Consider the following 6,533-nt stretch of genomic DNA (forward strand, 5'->3'; position numbering starts at 1 on the left):
TCAAGCGCCGCTGACTCAGTAGTGTGTACAAGCTGGGGATGTTGGCCGCCTCGAGGACTTCTGTGTTGGAGATACGGTCCTGCCACCTGATGCCAAGTATTCTCCGGAGGCAGCGAAGATTAAACGAATTGAGACATCGCTCTTGGCTGACATACGTTGTCCAGGCCTCGCTGCCATAGAGCAAGGTACTGAGGACACAGGCTTGATTCACTCGGACTTTTGTGTTCCGTGTCAGTGCGCCATTTTCCCAATTCTGTACCAATCACTGTTTTATCCCCTATCCCTTTTTCTTGACCAGGACAGGGCGTCCTTCAAAAAACCTCCAATTTGGTAATGCAACCTGATGTGTGTTTATTGACAAGTTTCTGGCACTAACTGTTTCACATGGATCCAATTTATACCTTGGATCCTGCCTTCATTGTCATGTCAAAGCAGTGTGGTTAGACCTATTTCATCAATCTATGATATATCAGAAAAGTTAACCCTGTACACATTTTCTATCTGCAAAATATTAGTCCCTGTTGTTACCTTACTCCATGATAAATTTACATGTCCACATTTGTAATGGGAATGCCAAAGGAAACTAGTCACACCGTAATAACATGCGCCTGCCAGTGGTGGCACTGAAACACTTTGGGGAATTTTAACATGGGTGAGCGGGTGGGTTTGGGTGCAACTCTGTCATGAAATCCAGGAAAAATGTAAGCACGTCAGGAAGCCAACTCCAACCTGACAACTTCCACAGTTAACTGCAGCACACTAGGCTGCATGCAAGTAACCACCTCGGGAGAGGCCAGTTTGTCAATTTCAATATGTTAGTAGGTTAATTACAGTGTTACGACCAGGTAAGAAAGGGCTCTTAGGTTCCCTCTCAGTCTTCACCTGGTCTTATTGTAACAGGGTTTAATTTTACAAACATTGTTTTTTTTTTGCTCCCCCTTAGTGAATCCTTGTTCACTAACTTCCAATTATAAGACAAAGAAACTAGCCAAACAGGGTTTCTTAGGTTTAAAGAAAAAAGGTTGAACTTTATTACACTTAAACTCTAATTCAGTTAACGCCTACAGATACGCGACGTGCCCACGCTGCATGCATACGCGATACAGATAGAGACGGAAAAGAGAAGAAATAAAGTGGGAAAGTTTGAAGCAATATCTGAAGATGGTTTTGGTTACTGTTCTTCGAGCTCGCTGTAGAGTCCTTGATTGTAGGTACGTCTTGCTTTTCGTTGGTGCCCAGTATTCTTCTTAAACCTTGTTCGATGTCAGAGACTTTTCTCTCTTGTGGTTCATGTGTCCTCAGTGGGTCCAGAGGCTTGTGAGAAAGAGATGGGAGCAGACAGGAGAGGTCTTCTCACTCCAGGAGCAAACAGTCTTTCTGAGTTCAAAAACCCTGCACCAGCCAGTTAGTCATGTAACCAGCTGGTTTAACCAGTTCTGGCTTTTGTGAATTGTATTACCTTAGCAGTCTCTGGAATGCTTACACCTTCAATGTCTGCTGATCAAAATATATTGTGGGTTGAATGTGTCAGGGAATGGTCCTTTTGTCTCCACAAGCACTGTCTGTTGGTATGCAAATGTTTTTTCAGCTAAGTGTTTGGCAGCCCTTGTAACAAGCCTTCTCTTCTTCCCAGCAAATTTAAAATCAATGTTCATATGACAAAATTAATATGCCTCATTCTTGGCAGGTGGGGCCTGCATGACAACAGCAACATTAACATGGGGTTTAACTTTGGCTCCAAGGTTTTCCTGGGCATTCTGGAACTTTTTGCTGCAGATCAGTGGGACACAGAATTGCCAAGGCTAGGATATCAGTCATAAAAGCAAAGTACTGCAGATGCTGGAAATCTGAAATACAAACAAGAAATGCTGGAAATACTCAGCAGGTCTGGCAGCAGCTGTGGAGAAAAAAGCAGAATTAACGTTTCAGATCAGTGACCCTTCATCAGAACTGGCAGATATTAGAAACGTAAAAGGTTTTAACCAAGTAAAGCGGGGGTGGGGCAAGAGATAATAAAAGAGAAGGTGTTGATAGGACAAGATCACAGAGAATAACTGACCAGGTCATGGAACACAGGAAAACGGTATGGGTGACCATTAACATACCATTTGCCTTTGTTCCATGACCTTCTGGTCAGTTATTCTCTGTGACCTTGTCCTATCAACACCTTCTCTTCTGTTATCTCTTGCCCCACCCCCCGCTTTACTTCCTTAAAACCTTTTACATTTCTAATATCTGCCAGCTCTGATGAAGGGTCACTGACCTGAAACGTTAACTCTGCTTCTCTCTCCACAGATGCTGCCAGACCTGCTGAGTATTTCCAGCATTTCTTGTTTGTGTAGGGTATCAGTCATCCTACTTAAGATGGCATTCATAGGGTTGAGTTTAGTGCAGCCATTTGGAGCCAGAATGGAGGCGTAGGGGGGCGAGACAATCACGATGGACACGTCTACCTGGAAATCCGATGTCATGATGCGGTTCCGGATTTAGTCAGCGGTGGGAAAGTACCACCCTGACATGACGGGAATGCAATTTAAATTGTAGAACAGTTAAAACATAAGCATGTAATTCATTGCGATTCAATAGGGGCTTGGAATTAAGTGGACAACAGGCGGCCCATATGTGACTTCGGATCCCTGGCCATTGAAAGCTAGTGACACCAACGTGAGGCTTCAGGGCTGCGACGGTTAGACAGCCATGACCAGCACTACATAGGGGAAGAGGAGGGAGTGGAGTCCATTGTGCTGTGCACTCTGCATGGGTGAGCTGGGTCTCGGGTGGTCTGCAAGGTTGGGGGGGGTGGCTTGGTCTTGGATAGTCTGCAAGGTAGGGCTGGGTCTCCGGTGGGAGTACTGAGTGAGCTGAGTCTCAGGTGAGAGTACTGGGTGAACTGGGTCTTGGGTGGGCGGACTGGGTGTGCTGGGTCTCAGGTGGTCTGCAAGGTGGGGGGTGGGGTGCTTGGTCTCAAGTAGTCTGCAAGGTGGGGCTGGGTCTCCGGTGGGATTACTGGGTGAGCTGGGTCTTGGGTGGGAATACTGGATAAGCTGGGTGTTGGGTGGGAGTACTGGGTGAGCTGGGTCTTGTGTGGTCTGCAAGGGGGGGGGGCTTGGTTTTGGGTGGTCTGTAAGGTGTGGCTTGGTCTCGGATGATTTGCAAGGTGGGGCGGGGTCTCAGGCGGGAGTACCGGGGTGAGCTGGATCTCGAGTGGTCTGCAAGAGGAGGGCTTGGTTTTGGATGGCTGTATTGGGTGGCCAAACTGAAAGGGTTGAGAGCCCATACTGCTGGGTGACTTGGTTGACTATCAGCGAGGGTGGGCACTGAGGGCCATCTGGGAGTCTGCTGGCAGAGGTAGCAAAGGCACAGCTGCCAAGGCAGAGTTGTCTCGGCATCGACAGCATTCTGGAGGCCCACTGCTCACCTGGCATGGGTCTCATACACCCTGTTTGGACCCCTGTGGCATGATGCAGTACCTCCGATGGAGGGAGGGCCAGGAGGCAGATGCTCCATCGTTCACTCATGGCTGTGCACGGCCTCTGGCATCTCCCCCAGATGTTGCCTTACCCCTCTCTGCAACTCCAGCATGCCCTGTGCTGTCGACACCAGAGGCTCATCGTGATCCTGGGACTCAGCATGGGCCTTAGCACCCACAGTCCTCCGACTGTCAGAGATCTCGGCTGTCTCAGCCTCAGCCAACTGCTTGGGTGTGCATGTGTGATTCTCTCACCAGCTTGTGACCCTGATTCTACAGCTGAGTGTAAACCCACCAAGGTGAAAGTCTCTGTGCTGGTGCAAGGTGCAGAACAGTCATGGGACGGTCCTTCATCTGATTGCTCCTCCTCCTCAGAGGTGGAATTATGTCCCCCTTCTGCTGGAGTCTCCTGTCGATGCTGACCTGCAGAAGAAAACACAAACATGTGTGGTTTAGCCTGTGCAGATCTCGCCATGACAGCCATACATGATGTGGGTCTCTCCAGAAGTGAACTGTATGTCAATGGAAGACAATCCTCACTCTGTTGCGTGGAGACTCCCGTCTCTCCATCAGCTACTGAGCAGCCACCCTGATAATTCAAGTGCCTTCTCCTCATCGGTCAAGAGACGCCGAAGATCTGGGATGCCTATGCCAGTCTGGGCTGTCTCTCTCCTCTCTGCTGTTATGGGCCCTCTTGTCCTGCAAACAGAAAGATGGGGATAGTCATACTTCACAGAGAGATCAACATGACAGTTCTGCTTGTGGCCGCCCCTTGTCCCCTACTGGGATATCCTATATAGCTCATGCTGCCATCCGCTCTCAGGGGAGTTAATGAGGGTGAGTTATGAAAGATGGTGGCCTGCGGCTGAAATACAGCCATACCCCTGTCAGCCATACCTCTGTGATACCTTACCCCCTCTGCCAGCGCCGTTGTGGTGCCTCCCGCTCCATGTCCCATTTCCTCCTTAGCCACTTGCAAACCCTAAAATGGAGAGAGGTAAGGAGCAGTCACCTGGGCAGAATGAAGGTGGTCGTTGAACCTCTTACGACACTGAATCCATGTCTGGGGGAATGACCCAATGGCTGCTGACCTCCTCTGCGACCTCCATCCAGGCTTGCTTGGCCAGGTGGGAGGACCTCTTCTTGCCATCGCTGGGGAAGAGGACCTCCCACCTTTCCCTTACAGCCTGGAAGAGACTCTCGAGGGAGGCATCACCAAACCGTGTGGCCACCCTGTGTCTTGCCACTGCTATCCCGTGGGGTCTGTCTCCCCGGGGTGGGGGGGTCCAGGAGTCACAACTGCTTTGGCTTCACTAGAGAGCACTGCAAATGCATCCAAGGCAGCAATGCAAACAGGGCTGGCAGGGCTTTAAATATGGTGCCAGTATCTGCTCCGGAGTCATCCGATGGTATAATCGACGTCTAATATCCCATCCCTGCCAGGTGATTGGCCGGGCCCTGCACCTCCATTATGTAGAGTGGCCACTGCCATATGATCGCTGTGGGTCGGCCGCCCATGTGGCTAGCAGGAATGGCACATATTTCCAGGTCCACGACAGGCTCACTAAATTTATAGTATACAAACCACTGGTGAATACCTGCATGCACACATTTGATGCTCCATGTAGTTGGCCACATTTTTCATGGACAAAGACAGGATCGCAAAGGCCTGCAACATCATGCCATTCATGCTTGTAATGGGTTGCTCCAATATCTCTGCCAGCATGCACTGTGTGGCTGAAGTGCCTGCCAGTACATTGCACATTCTCTGTTGCTATTATCCTGTTTGTCGATGGCCTCTGAAGTATGGCATCTGTGGCCAGCTGAACAGAGCTTGGAACATGCTCCGAGGTGGACTCACCACTTTTATATATTTTTTTAATATTTAGAGATACAGCACTGAAACAGGCCCTTCGCCCCACCGAGTCTGTGCTGACCATCAACCACCCATTTATACTAATCCTACATTAATCCCATATTCCTACCACATCCCTATACTAGGGGCAATTTCTAATGGCCAATTTACCTATCAACCTGCAAGTTTTTGGCTGTGGGAGGAAACCGGAGCACCCGGCAAAAACTCACACGGTTACCGGGAGAACTTGCAAACTCTGCACACGCAGTACCCAGAATCGAACCCAGGTCGCTAGAGATACAAGGCTGCGGTGCTAACCACTGCGCCACTGTTGTTCCTGTCTCCACCATCTGCTTGTGCTGACTTATGATTTGTGAGTCACCAGGTGAAAACCTAGCTATCTGTTTTATTGGTCCTACCTAAGTGTCTGAGCTGGTGCATGGTCTGCATGAGTCCAGTGACCCTGCTCCCTTAGAGGGAAAGACTTCCTTTGAGGAGCCAGCAGCAACAGCCTGAAGGCCCTGTGGGAGCTAATAGATATGAATGAGTACTGCCAAGTTAAGAAAGATTGACATTATCATTATATACTTCAAGTCAACATGATTGAATGTTGTACACCATGTGGCTGTCTAATATTTAATTCTGCCACCAGATAGCTGGGAAGCCTCCATCTCTGACCACCAGGAATGCTGAGACTCCATTGATTTCCAGCATCTCCTCCTCTGTACTTGTTAGCTGGGAAATATGTGGAGTCCACCTCCTTTTCTCTGCCTCTCCCTTATGTTCTGTGCTCTTATCTGTCCTCCCCTGCTTAGGTCATTGAACCACTTCAGAAGCGAGCCACAATGCTCCTGCTGCTGACCTCTTGATGTCCCCAGCCAGCTTCTTCCTCTTGTCACTAGATAACAGTACATCCTTCCAGATCCTCACGGCCCCCAGCAGCATACCCAAGAAGGCAATACTGAACCGAGGTGCAGTCTTCAACCTTCTTGATTTTATTCTCTCACTTCCTTCCCTTGGCTTCCAACACCAAGCTCATTCAAATTGCATGTTCGGAATGTTTCTATAAATACTGGAGTTGAAGTCGTTTAATGCAGGTCATCATCATACTGCTGATGCTCATTGCTCAGGAAACCTGGAATTGATATAGTAATGCAGTGGCTGGGTTAAAAAGCCACTGACAGACATGCTGCACTGACTTCCGGGTTT

Source organism: Heterodontus francisci, chromosome 24, assembly GCF_036365525.1.
Source record: "Heterodontus francisci isolate sHetFra1 chromosome 24, sHetFra1.hap1, whole genome shotgun sequence".
Classification (NCBI taxonomy): Eukaryota; Metazoa; Chordata; class Chondrichthyes; order Heterodontiformes; family Heterodontidae; genus Heterodontus; species Heterodontus francisci.